Source organism: Abramis brama, assembly GCF_963993115.1.
Source record: "Abramis brama genome assembly, chromosome: 17".
Classification (NCBI taxonomy): domain Eukaryota; kingdom Metazoa; phylum Chordata; class Actinopteri; order Cypriniformes; family Leuciscidae; genus Abramis; species Abramis brama.
Window position 1 is genome coordinate 19,336,734 of NC_139979.1, and position 15,143 is coordinate 19,351,876.

At 38.1% G+C, this 15,143-nt stretch overlaps 1 long non-coding RNA gene across 1 annotated transcript; it reads right to left on the bottom strand.

Annotated features, from left to right (window-relative positions):
• Positions 1-4,251: 4,251 nt before the first annotated feature.
• LOC311067200 lies at positions 4,252-9,126 on the bottom strand. The gene is made up of 4 exons (XR_014603190.1): positions 8,938-9,126; positions 8,659-8,803; positions 7,112-7,185; positions 4,252-5,905 (listed from the first exon to the last, which is right to left on the bottom strand). It is a non-coding gene; the product is annotated as an uncharacterized lncRNA (long non-coding RNA).
• Positions 9,127-15,143: the final 6,017 nt, after the last annotated feature.

The following is a 15,143-nucleotide window of genomic DNA, read 5'->3' on the forward strand; positions in this document are numbered from 1 at the left end:
CTTTCATTTGGGAAAAAGGAATTCACGTATTTGCGGAAATCTCATTTTTTTACGTTCCTTACTTGTTCCTATCTAGTTGTGTTAGAGACTCTAATCAGGTGGTTGAAACAATACTGTGAAATCAGTTCAACAGACAAGAAACCAGGATAAACACGCTCAAGTACATCCAAAGAACCAAAGTCAAGTATAAACAAGCTTTAAAGAGAACCAAATATCCCATACACAACTATTCACATGATCTCATCCACCTTACCGTTGTATTTATATCGTGCTGAAACCTGTAGTCGGTGAGCGCTGCAGGTTCAACGATGGATAGATACATGAACTCAGTTCTCTACGTTACTGTATAGTCCGAATGGGTCAGTTAGTGCTTCTCTAGATTTTGTAGTAAATGATCTATGTTATAATGCTTACTAATTGCTTATGTATGGAAGAAAACAATGTGAAAAGATAAAAAAAATGTTGATATTTACTTAGACCAAAAATTCACACTATCTCTCTTTTGGGTTTTTCTGTTTTCTTCCATCCCCGTTTTAAAGAAATTGATTTTGTTATTTATCCTCCTCTTGCTCGTTTGTGAATTTTCTTAACAGACCTTTTTTATTATTAATATTATTATTATTTATTTAATATATTCCAAATGCTGTTTTGTAGTGGGTGTGTTTGAGGCACCAGATTGTATTCAAAATGTAAACTTCCTTTGCCAAGGCGACCTTTCAAACCAAATCCATCGACAAATGCAACCGTCGGTCCGATTGGACCGGCCACTAATCGACAGTGTAGGGGCAGACACTTGTCTTCTCGACCTCTTAGCTGTTCCTTACTGGACAGAGCCTGTGGAGGGAAACCTATCAGGGGAAAAAGCAGCACTGTGGTTCTTCTGCTCAAATGTTTCGGTAGTATTCATTCAACGCTGAAGTAACCTTCCAGAGTAAAAGCACGCACTGCCATGGCTCAGAAGGGATACGGTTCTGTAGGAACCTGCATTGTGTATGAACGTACAGTACCTGTCTCACCACTGCTGATGTTACCGATCGTGTTGCTATGGTTACTGTCGTGATGGCTACCGTGTGTGTGTGTGTATGTGTGTGTGATGGCGTTGAGCGCAGTGCTGCTGTGAGCCTTGACCTGAAAGCTTTAAACAGCTACAAAACCAAAAACTTTAGGAGAGAAAAGATGGGGGCATTTGGGGTTCCTGGAGAGAAAATACAGCAAAATGTATGTATTGTATGATAGCGGAAATGTATCAGTGCTCCATCTTCCTCTCTGCCTCACTCCTCCTCCTCTTTGTCCTACTTCTATTCCTGCTTTTTGTATTTATTTTTTAGCGTGTCTGTTGTTCTGTCTCCTGGCTATGGAGGTGTAGAAGAGAGATAGTTCCTCATATACCTCACTCTCTTAACAACAAACCAAATAGATGAATGTTTTAAAACGGAGAAGCGGGCTCCATCCGTCTGTAGGGGCCGGAGACGCGTGTTCGGATTGGCCAGGGAATGTTTAGATGAAAGATCAGCAGGGGCCAGTTGTATAAACATAGCCATTATGTTAAGACTGTGTCTTAAGAACTAGTGACCAACTAGCAGTTAAGTTAGGGGTAATCAGTCTTACTGTTCGGTATCAAATTAGACCAATCTACATTTTTATGTAACTGACTTAACAAAAGTTATGAACAGTCTTGAAGAGAAAAATGTAATGACTAAAGGCCAATTTATGCTTCTGCGTCGAGTGTTTGTCGTAGGCTAGGCACATAGCTGACGCTGTCATGAGCATTATACTTCTGTGTTAACCCGGTGTTTCACATGGGGTGCCCGCCAAGACAGGAAGAAATTAAACGGCAGGTCTTTTTTCCCGCCTGGGTCCCCACTCCTTGTGGCAAGTTTTTTTACGGAGGCGAACGTACTTGTTCCTGGAGTTCTTCCATCGCTTCATACATTCCGCTACCTCCAAAACAACGTTGGAGGAAATCTCTCTCCACGAATTCGCTGCCATCTGGCAGTGTTTGTATTCGGCTGAAGATGAGTAATACAGATGCCTGTATTTTCGCACCTCTTCAATTAATCGCTCGCTCACTTGGTCAATGTCCATGTTCTCCATATTCTTCACTGAACTTAAAAATGGCGGCGCAGAAGAACACGCCGGAAATGCATAGGAGGAAATGCGATGCTACCAAGCCGACCAATCACAGATCTTGCGTCTGCGACGTGGCTATGTGTAGTTAGCCTACATTTTTGGGGATGTGCGCGTTAGGGTATGGCAGAGGGTACACGACTATGTGTAGGCTACGCCGTACCTCCTCCGTACACTCGATGCAGAAGTATAAATTGGGCTTTACTTGTAAAACTAGTCAGTTTATGCAACCGACTCCAGGGATGAAGATGAAAGCACTCAAAGAACTTAATTATAAGATTGATGCTCTGCCATGTTCACTCTCCCTCGTCCCTTGGGACCACTTTTCCAGTCACCAAACACAGGGCAGGACACATACACACACCTTTATAATATATACACACACTTAATGTGCATGTATGTATATAAGATAGGTGACTGAGAGCGGGCGGTGACTGTTGTTGCTAGGTGACAAATATTATGTCTTAAAACACAGGAGATGTTGAAGAGGAATATAAGGAGAAAGCTTTCAATCTTGCTTTATATTTTCTATAGCTTTAGTTCTTACCGTTAGTCAAAACTTCACGTTGATATGCAAGTAATAACAGCAGCGTAAGGGACCGTGTTCAAAGTGTAAAAGTCTCTCAGTGGCGTGAATCTCCAGAGAATGATACCAAAGCAACACGCCAGTCGAGGTCCGAACACAACACACACGCTCCCTAAAGTCTGTACACAATCCTTGAGTTTGATTCGCATCGGTTTTCACTTTATTAATTAGTAACAATCGGATATGGGTGAAAAAGAAAAAAATCATAGCATTTGGAAAGACCTGACCAAGAGAACTGCAAGTCTGCGAGTCTTTTCCTTCTCACTTCACTCTCTGATTTATCTCTGTCTATATATTATACATAAAAAATAAAATAAAATAAAAATACCAGCTTCAGTCCAAAGGTGTTTGAAAAGATTTTTTTTTTTTTTTAAATAGCAAAGAACTTAAACACATCTAGTTAAACCAAAGAGCTACACTAACACATCCTCAGCTGTTTTCTTTTGTCTCTTTCCCTGGTCACCTAGCAACCCAGTTTCTGAAGGTAAAACCTCAACTATCCAAAGTAACATGAAGATAATGATGAAATGTATATTTTTAATTATTCATTATTTAGGGACAAATCCTTATGATGATAACGATGATCTTAAAGAAAATACTTAGTATGTATGTGAATCTTTTTTGATTATTTTTGGGGGGGGGTTAGTGATGTTGATCTGTCCCCTGAATCTTCTCCCTGATTTCACGTTCACTGCTCAATCTGCGTAATTGATAGCGCGTGATTGCGTCATTTTCTGTGCGTACATGTTCATGTGCGCGTGAACGTATTTTACACTCTAAAACGGAACAGATATGCGGTTATTTGGCAGTGTGGATATGTGCGTGAACGTGTAGTACGTCTCTTTTGCTTGTTGATGTGCGTTGCCATGTTTTTACCCTTTCCATCCTTAGTTTTTCTCCTTTGAGTTGAGCAATTCCTTTTTCTTCTCTTCTGTCCTCCGTGTCTCTTTTCCTCCTTATGGTGACAGGTTAGCCTTTCGGTGTAATTATCTCTGAAACCAAAAAAATAGTTGACAAATAACTCGCTTGTTCATTGTACAGTGTTGTTCATTTAAAGTCATTTTTGTAACTGGAAGTGTTTCACTCATCTGAATAAAAACGGTAGAGAAAAAAACAGTGCATGAAAATGTTGTCTTTTTCTTGTGAGTTCATTTAATCGATGTGTGACAACGATCTGTAGGACTGTGATGCTGTCTCTCCGCCTTTGGCCGCTGGGTGGCAGCAACAGCCACATACTCTTCTCATTCACACGAATGAATCATCCGTAGGAGCTTCTGCCTCCACATGGTGCCTCAACTTAGTCACCTTCTCTTCCCCTTCCTTCTTTCACTCTCTCTAGATCTGTTAGTTTCTCTATTTCTCCCTCTTTTTCCACTTTTCACAGCTCTCATTTGCTCATCTGACTCATGGGACATCTGGTCTTTGCCAGACAGCTTGTCCTTTACTCATGTTCTACTCTCCACTGTAGACGATTAAAAATCTCACCTTAAGATTTTCATGTCCTCACATCTGCTACTGAAAAAAATAAGAACATTAAGTTAACATCAACCAAAGCTTAACTTTATTAACAAAGCTAAAGCTCAGCTACATGATCAAATGTCCCTCCCGCATTCAAATGTAAATTTCATACCTGCAAACTCACTGACTTTTTGTGAAATTAGCATCTGACAGTAGACATGCAATAAATGTACAAGAAATGTTTTTTTGTTGCAATAAACTTAAAATATATTCTTTCTATATACATAATCAACATCTTTAAATCAGTAGTTTTATATCTCCACCATTTATTTTGATATCATTAGCAATGCTTCATGGCCATGGGATTGTAGTTGTTGTTGTTGTTTTTTTGCTTCAAATCAAAATCTGTAATATGATTCATCTTGTTGCTGGTTTGTTTGGTTCCTGGCTTTTTAACTCTTTAATAAAGACTGTCTTAAGTTAAAATGAATAGGAAAAATACTTCCAGAACCAAGGCTGCTGAAAAAGTTGTTCCACTCTATTGATTAGTCACGACATTTACCCCCGGTTTCACAGACGAGGCTTAAAGGGTTAGTTCACCCAAAAATGAAAATTCTGTCAGTAATTACTCACCCTCATGTTGTTCCAACCCCGTAAGACTTTCGTTCATCTTCGGAACACAAATTAAGATATTTTTGATTAAATCTGAGAGCTGGCTCACTCCTCCATAGGCTTCTATGTTATTGAAACTTGCCGGCCCAGAAAAGTTAGTAAAGACAATGTTTAAAATAGTCCAAGTGACTACAGTGGCTCAACCATAAGTTTATCAAGCGACGAGAATACTTTTTGTGCGCAAAAAACAAACAAAAATAACGATTTTATTCAGCTATTCATTTTCTTCTGTGTGGGCCTCTGAGTGAGTTCACGTAGTGTAACAGCGCAGCACAACGTCAGAACGTAGGCTCACTATTTTTCATTTTGGGGTGAACTAACCCTTTAAGCCTAGTCCCAGACTAAAATGCACGTTTGAGCTGTTTTAACCAAAAGCAACTTGCACGGACATATCTTAAAATATGTCAGTGCCACTGTTTTGTCTCAAGATGGACACCAGTATTGCTTTTTTCTAAGGCACGTTTATTAAAGCTACTTAAATGCCGTAATTGAACTAAGGCCTAATCCTGTGAAGCCCAGCCTTACTGTTCAGGTGATAGGCTCTAAAAGTTTTTGGCATTTTCAAATTGCGGATTTCCATTGAGAACGCCAACAGCTAATCAGTCTGCAGAAGCCGTGAGATGGGTACAGATTGGTCACAGGACGCGTCAGTCATCTCTGCTCCCACTCACAATCTGCCTCAGTCTGTACCCGCCCACTCACACAGACAGGTGGCCAATCTGTTGCTTCAGTGCCACAGGTGTGTGTTTGCATGAGTGTGTAACAGTGGTCCAAGATGGAACAGATGATGGTGGCATTTCAGGTGTGTAACAGGAGCACAGTAAATTCCACAAACATGGAGCTGGAGCATATGCTCTTTTGTTTATGTTAGATTATCAACCAATAACACTGTATCTTTGTTATGAAACCCTGCGACAGTGATTAAAACCTAAACAAATGCAGATGTCAGCGTGGAACTCATCTGATGCCAGAAGACGTTCAGTGGTTTGGAGGACATTCTCACACAGACGAGGAAATTCCCTTCCTCTACCTGTTTTCACACCCTGCCCTGAGCTGCCGCACCTGAACAGAGCAAACAAAGCGTCGAAAACTATTCAACACATGACACGACTCTTAAGCAGCCATTGTCATTCGGTCTGAACACACAAATGGTCAGTGATTAGCTCTATTAGTCAAACCTGTGACCTTTGTGAGGAATGATTGTGTGCTCATGATTTAGGCATAGCAGAACATTCAAAACCTCCCAAATGATTTATGACAGGGTTTCATGAAGCAAATTTAGCAGAAACAAACAGCGTCGACTGCTTAATACAGCATTTACAAGGTAACCTTTAATGACGTCCACAAAACCTGCAAATCTCAATGGTAATTTCTCTGTGTGACCTTTGATGGATCCCATTATCTGAAATCTGTTCAGTGCCTGACTGGAAATCCTACAGCATCATTTTATGTTAATTTGAACAGTTTTACACATTAAAAAATAAATTATGTTTATGTGAAGATTCATTTGAATGGTGTACACTCTCATAAGAGTAAAAATGTACTCATCATAATAGTTTTCTATAAAAAGTGTTTTAATTATATATGGTGCGGATCGCCCCCTCACTGTAATTTACCATGTTTAAATTACATGACCCGCAGTGTTTCACTAAATGTTAGAGACAATGCTTATGGTTATTGGCTGCCGCTTCTGTAGATGCTAGTAGCGTATTTGGTGATGTGAACATTAGACAATGGACTCTAAATACACTGGTAAACTTCATAGATCATCCCTTCCTGAGTTTGAACTGGGGAGTTTTGTGTTACTGCCATCTATCTTGAACACACCACCACCTCTTGTCAGTTAATACAGATCCTAAGAGCATGAAACGCAAAAATACACAAATCTGAGAAAATATGGGGGTGTCCCACATTACACATGGACTTGGTGAGTCATTAGGAACATCTAGTGCCCACAGTATGAATTTGGTACCTACACAGATTTCCTATCTTTGTGATTTGCCCACACACAGAAAGAATAATGTACATCTGTCATTGCATGTTACAGCAGAAATGTCTAATGTCTAAACTCTTCAGCTTCACATACCTCTTAAAGTCAATAGATTAATAGTCATATTTTGTTTTTAGGTAGTAGCTTGATGTGACTAAATGCTGAACGGATTTTAAATGATCAGAAAAGGTTTATCAACAGTTCTTGCAGCTCAGGAAATGCTATTAGAGGAAAGGATCAATCAAAAATGAACATAAAATAAATCGTTATTTACTCACCCTCATGTTGTTCTATTCCAGTATGCAGTTTTTTTTTTTTTTTTTGTGGAACAAAGTCAAACCCCCAAATTTACCTAAAAAAACAAAAAGGTTGTGTCATGTATTGGTGCTGCAATGATCGCAAGATGCAGGAAATTCAATAACAAAGTCTTTACTTTAACATTACCACACAAACGTTACCGAACAAAGAATTGAGGAAACAATACACAGGCTTAAATACAGTGAGGCTGAAATACACAGTTAAAGAGGGAACTAAATGAACCACAGGTGAATGTAATCAGTCACTAAGGAAACTAACTAGCAAACAGAAATCAGGCAAAGCAGAACAGGGAACAGAATGAAAACTAAACCAAAACAGAAACATAGCTGCAAGCAATCCACCTTCTGCCAGTTGGTGGCACTATCACTGACTCACAATAGTCACATCCATGTGATCAGCCTCCTACAATGAACACACAGCTGAGGTTTCATCAAAATCAGTCAATGTATGCAAAAGTTATAACACACTTCTTCCCTTTTCTTGCCATAAATTAGTTGCCTTCCTGTTGAGCTGGCATATGACTATGACTATGAGTGCTTGTTTGGCTCGAAGAGATCTATAAGTGTATGAAGTTTGGTTACTGTAGGTGAAAAGGGATGCGGCACAGAGCCCCTCAAAAACAACCATATAAAAGGGTGCGCCACCCAAATTTCATCTTGTATTTGCAACTCAGAGAATTACAAAACAGGTAATGCATTTTGGCAAATGCAGTTCTTTTCTAGTTAAAAATGACATGAATGTCTTTAAATTTCAATTAATTTCAATTCTACTTCCTTACATTCAATTTCAATTCCATAACCTGTTGTGCGCCTCAAATCAAATTCAATTCTGAATGGTGCAAAACGCTGGTGTATAGAGACATGCTTAAAGGGGTCATCGGATGCCCATTTTCCACAAGTTGGGTATGATTCTTTAGGGTCTTCATGTAAAGTTTGTAACATACTTTGAATGGTTAAAATTCCTGAATGGTTGAGTAAAACAACAGCCTTTTTACCTCCTCAAAAACAGCTATGTTCACAGCGACCCGTTTCGGTGCATGTCTCTTTAAATGATAATGAGCAACTGCTCACCCCACCCTCTCTTCAGTGGGGCATGTTGACACAAGACATGTAAAGTGCTGCCTTGGCAGACAGTATACAAAATGGCTGAGGGCAGAAATATGCTAATACGGGACAGTCCGTATTGTTCAGCGAATCCAAACGGCTTGATTCTTGAGAGTGTTTAGGCTTTTTGAGGATTAAAAAATAAGGAGTGAATGGATTTCTTTCATTGTATGGTGGTTGTGTCCACACACAGCAAAGACACATTTATACGCAAACACCATATAAAAGTGTATTTTGCATCCGATGACCACTTTAATATCCTAAAAAACAGCTTACAGCAAGTTCTTCAGATATTTGATATGAATCTGATGCATGTGTAAAACAGAAGTCCATTTCTGTTATCTGTGGTATGTCGTGTAGTGATTTGAGAGCTTGAGTTACATGAAGTTCAGCAGCTGGCATACCATCGGCAGCAGTGAGTAGCAGCCCTGTCGTGACCCCAGTTTAGGCCTGTCATGCTGCTAAATCGGACCTCAGATTAGCTCCACGCCTCTGAAATGACAGCTGTACCGGATACAGATCCATTTCGCGGGAATGAAGGTATGGAAGCTTCAGAGAGACAAGTGATAGTGGAAACAGTGAACTGTGCCAATAGGAAGAGTTTGATCCTAAGCAAGATACTGGAGACACTATCAACACACACTGTGTGCTTAATATAGCAACTGACATAGTGCAAGACATACCTCTCTCTCACTGCTCAAATATCACAGGCCTGTTACTCTGAGGGGCTTCAGGGTGGGTGTGCACCGACATCGCATTCTGTTCTTCAGCTTGTACTCTTTCATTTCCCGCTCCTCTCTCTCTTTCTCTCTTCATCCCCCTCTTTAACCTGTCCTCCTGTCTCCCCCTCCAGTCTCTGTCCTTGGCAGAGCAGTGTGTGGTAATCCTATTACTCTTGTGTGAAAGCCAGCTGAGAGAAAGAGAGGGAGATGGAGAGAGAGGGAGAGTGGGAGAGAGGGATTGTCAGTTCTGTTATAGTGGTGAGCAGACAAAAAGCGCTTTAAACTATGGAACATGACCCTAAAGACTGAGGGAAGAATACAGAGAAGAGAGAGGAGGGGCACTAAAGGGAGATGATGAGATTCCTGACAGTTGGAGCGCCAAACTTGAAAATAAACATGTTCTTTGATGACAGAGCCCATTGATATGCTCTCTCTCGTCCTTTCACTCTCACACAGACACACAGATAGAGAAACGCAAGCAGAAAGGCCCATCTAAAACAGTTTAGTTTTTCTTGTACATTTTCAAATTGTAATTCTTCATCTGTGATCATCAGTACACATATGGCTAAGTCTCCAGCAGAAATGCCTTCTTGTCTAATAACATTCAGGACAAATTAAATAAAATATTCTGGCCATATGGCAACATATGTTTCTTTCTGTTTCTACACAATTCTTATATAATATTATTTAATTTGGTCATTTTTGGTTCAGCATACACTCTGACATGGCAGCATGTAAAAATAAGATTTTTGTTTTATCCCACATTTTCTACATTCGTCATTATGGAAAATTACTACTATGAAATTTAAATAAAATGCTAAAAAATATATCGTTTTTTTTTTCATGCAACAATGTGAATGTCCAATGTACTCGACATTTGCACTCACTGAGCAGCATTTCATTTTACAGTAAAATATTACACACATTGCATGGTGAAATAATCACGAGTCTAACATTAAAGGGGTGGTTGATTATGATTTCACTTTTCTAACTTTAGTTAGTGTGTAATGTTGCTGTTTGAGCATAAACAACATCTGCAAAGTTACGACACTCAAAGTTCAAAGCAAACATCACAAACCATAGAATTTACATAAACCCCGCCCCCGGAACACGATTTATAGATTATCAAGACAGAATATGCTAATCAATGACTAGAAGGTAACTAGAACTAGAACTAAGATGACTAGAACTACACATAAGCTACATAAATTCATCAACTAACCATTCAGAAGTTTTGTCTACATGTTGTCACTTCTTCTTGAGTCTCTCCATGTTTGTTTAAACATAAAAAGCTAAAAGTTTGTGAAATTTTCAGTGCATGTCTGTGTGAGGTAATCAAAGCTGCTAAGAACAAGCTCTTGAAGCTCCGCCCTCTGTGCTGGAAGCAGCAGCTCATTTGCATTTAAAGGGACATACACACAAAAACCGTGTGTTTTTGCTCACCCTTAATAAGTGACAATTTTAACATGCTATATAAAAATATCTGTGGGGTATTTTGAGCTAAAACTTCACATACACACTCTGGTCACACTCTGGTGACCTTGTGAAAAGGGCATTATACCACCCCTTTAATGTGTAAGCTGCTTCATAAAAAACATTATATACATGTTGTTCATCACTCATTTAATGACAATATTATGTTAAAAAATGATGATATTAAACATATATTATTAATTATTTTAGTCAGATTATACTTCATTTTTAGTAATTTTTCAATTTCAATTATGCAACATTGATTAAAAAAAATTATATTCAATATTTTATGTGATCTAAATGTCCAGTATACTTAAATAGAATTTGACATTTGTTCTTCCCACAGAAAAACAAAACAAAACATTTTTCATAATTAAACATTAATTGTTTTTTTTTAAGTTTTCTATTTCGTGAATTTAATTCTACCAATCTAATTTTTAAAGCGTTGGTCTCTCCTTCCATCCCTTGTTTTTGAGGAATCACTTCACTCTCTCTTGCTCAGTCTGACAGATCCATTACATTTGTGTGCTTCACTCCACTAGGAGGCCAAAAGATAAAGAGTAACAATGAGGCCCTCTTAAACAGAGTACTCTCTCTTTTACCATCTACCTTGATAGTGCAAAAGCACTCATGGGTCTTATGAGTGTGCAATGCTAGTATGTATATTTTTAAACACCTCTGTACTCAGAGCTCTAATTTCTGAGAACAAGCGGTGTCACTCGGGACATGACTTAGTATTGTGAGAATGTACCTTCATTAGCAGCAAAATAGAGGGAGGAAGAGCGGCTGAACGGTGCAAGGGTGTTGGAAAGCACTGTATCACTCCAGCATCTGTCTGTCACTCCGATTTTAAATGCTGATCATCTCATAAAGAACAACAGGGAAATTGAGCTGGTGGCGTGGGGTAACAGAAGAGGGGGGGTTCCCCTATAATGCTGCAACTGAGTCACATGAGAGAAAATCACAGCATTACATTAAACAATGAAAAAACACTGACAAGGCCATTTCACAGAACATGTTGCCATATCTAGCATTATTTCTTATTTTAAACTTAATAAACACTTTACAATAAGGTCCCATTAGTTATCATTAGTTAATACATTAACTAAAATTAACTAACAATGAGCAATTCATTTATTACAGTATTTATTCATCTTTGTTAATGTTAATTAATAAAAAATACAATTGTTCATTGTTAGTTCATGTTAGCTTAGGTCCATAATTTTATCCCTTAAAACTCATCTTTTATCACCAAAATGACATATTTAAGCGGTTTTTTTTTTCCTTGAAAAAAAGTCTTCGTGCCTTAAAATAATTTGAATGTAACTCTACACTCTTGCCTCATTTAGTATACGCGGTTCTATGAATATGCAAATTAGCCCCGCCTCCACTCACTCGCACCAGCTCAGAGATACACTTGTGATCACACGTTGACATGATTGGTTACAAGGTAGTTTGTGACGTCAGAAACACCAGCGATTTCAAACCGTGTTTTTGAGACTGCCTTTGTTTCACTGCAGTTTTAAGGAGAAAATACTCAGCAATGGTGTCTTATGCAGTTGCACATGGTTTGTCTTTAAAGCATGTTAAAAACACCACATAGACATATAAACAACATTAAAAGCTTGATTTTCACCACAGGGGGACTTTAACAAATACAACTTTTAATTTAAAAAAATGTATTAGTAAATGTAGAAATTACATTAAGATTAATCAATTCTTTAAAAATAATGTTTACGCTGAGGCGGAAACGGCTTCCACGCAGTAGCACAAATATACAATAGAGTAGGTGAATCCAAACTTTTGACTATTGCGCTAAATGTTTCTCCAGTCACTCCAGCTTTTTCCATGTTTGTGGAAGCCGGTAGACTTGGTGAAAGTGCTGTTGGTAACATAAACACAACTGCGGAGGTGAAGGCAAGTTGTGTGTCAATACATAAACACATAACATATGAGAACGAGAAGAGTAAGGAACCTTTCTGAGAAACTGATTACCGTGAGTTTACTGTAACAGATTTGAAACAAAGATATTTAGGAGAGCGGAGGACGTGGAGGAAGAGAAGGTTGATGGTGTTAAATAACGGTGGATGAATAATACAAGTGAAGGTACAGTACAAGGATGAATAGGATGTATTGTGCTTTGGCAGAGAGATAAGATTTTGTTTGTTTTCGTGTTTAACTTCCCTACACTGTAAAAAAAAATCTGTAGAAATTACAGTATTATTGGCAGCTGCTTGCCAGTAACTTACTGTAGATTTAAAATGATGTTATTTACTGGCAACAGTTTGTTCAAAGTTAAATGAACATTAAACATTAACAAGTCTTTATCTTTACAGAATAAAACTAAAATAACATCCTCATGCAAAGCATTCTGGGAACCAAAATCTGAAGGAAAAAAAACAGAAAAAGGTTGATGAAGATTTCTGGTTCCCAGAATGCTTTGCACTAGGTTGTTATTTTATAGTTTTATTCTGTAAAGACAAAGACTTGTTAATGTTTAATGTTCATTTAACTTTGAGCAAACTGTTGCCAGTAAATAACATCGATTTAAATCTACAGTAAGTTACTGGCAAACAGCTGCATAACTACAGCAATTTTTTTACAGTGTATTTTATCAATGATATGAGCATCCCTCCTTCATCTTTTTTTAAACTCCCTTCAACGTGCAAATGCTGTTGAAGACATTTCAGCAAACTCAGAAACAGAGGTAGACAGGTGAAGAGAGAAGTAGAAGAGTGTGAGACAGAGAAAATGAAATAGACTGTATTTATTGTCTCTGTGGCCAAAGGAAATTGCCCATCCCAGTAACTGCTCTTGTTTTCTTTCCTAGGGGAAAGAAAACGGGGTGTCTCGGACAGATGTGACAGCACTGGATATTTCCAAAACACACACACACACACACACACACACACACACACACACACACACACACACACACACACACACACACACACACACACACACGTTCACACGGACTACAGCAGCAACATTATGGAGCAGAGATGCTTATCTGAGGTACGTCTGTTTCCTGTGACCAGAAATGCCTGCTGACACTCTACAGCCTGACTAGCACAAATAACAACAAGAAGCACAATCATGAGAACCACTACAACACTCGTAACAGCTCAAAGCTCAGTAACAGCGGTTTCCTCTCAAAGGAAAGGGCAAATTATCAGGTTAAGGCTCATAAAACACAGGCCATCATGTCAGTCTTCTCTTTACCTTTCCATCACTAATTTGATGAATTGCTAAAAAAAAAAAACAATAATAAAAAAAACAATAATCCAACCCATGCAGCAGTGTGTTATTCTCACAAATATTTTATGTTGGCCTGGCTGATATGACAGTCATCTTTGATTTATAGTGACGCCTAGTGGAAAAAATGCAGAATCATGAAAAGCAACATTATTAAAGATTATTCACAATTAGCCATTATAAATGAATTCTGTAAAAAAAAAAAAAAAAGTGTCTAATGATGGGGATTACTGCAATTAGGTGAGAAGAATATGGCTGGTCATCTGATCTATATATATATATTTTATGTTTTTTCTCAAAATGACTAAAAAAAATAGGAATATAATATTAATATACGTCATATTTCATGGGGCAACTTTAAATATATTTTGTGCCAACCCTCCTCAGTCCCTTGTTTTCTAGCAGTAGGATGTGCTAATCTAGAACAGGAGACATGCTACACTGCTCATGAGAGACACCACATTTACTCAAAAACTTTTCATGAGGGAGGGAAGGGGGTCCTTTTATGGTTCAGGTGCTCAGCTTTAAAACAGGATGTATATGCTTGAGCAGATGGATCACATTCAAATCATACAGGAAACAAACATACACACTTTCTCACACTGGCAGTGCCACTGCAATATTCTCATCCTCTCTCATACTTATGCACGTGCCAGCAGAATTCAATGGATTGTGGTCAATAGGTCATGCAATTCTGTGTTACTGGTAATCTTCATCTAACCATTGAAAAGAAAATAGAGGAAGAAAATTAGGAAGGTCATGTTATGTGTTTCTGATTGAATATTTAAAGGGACAGTTCACCCAAAAAATTTAAATTCTGTCATTAATTACTCACCCTCATGTCATTCCAAACCCATAAGACTTTTGTTCATCTTTGGAACACAAATTAAGATATATTTAATGAAATCTGAGAAATTTCTGTCCCTCCATTGACAACTACGCAAATACCACTTTGACGCTTATAAAAGTTCATAAAGAGCATAAGTTCATAAGTTCGTAAAACTAATCCATATGAATGTGTCTCTTCAGAAAATTTAGACTAAACCACTCAATTCATATGGATTAGTTTTACAATCTCTTTATGAACTTTTTGAAGCGTCAAAGTGGTACTTGCATAGCTGTCAGTGGAGGGACAGAAAGTTCTCAGATTTCATTAAATATATCTTAATTTGTGTTCTGAAGATTAATGTAAGTCTTACGGGTTTGGGACGACTTGGGGGTGAGTAAATGATGACAATTTTAATTTTTGGGTGAACTAACCCTTTAATACTTCTCATCTTCCCAGTAGCCTATAGATTTTAAACAGCCATTCCTGGGAACCATGGATGAAATGTCCAATTTCATGAATTTATTCTGAAAATGTTTATGGCTCGTTCTTTACCTGTATCTATTAAGCTGTTATCTATATATCTATATCTATCTATATATAGTATAAAGGT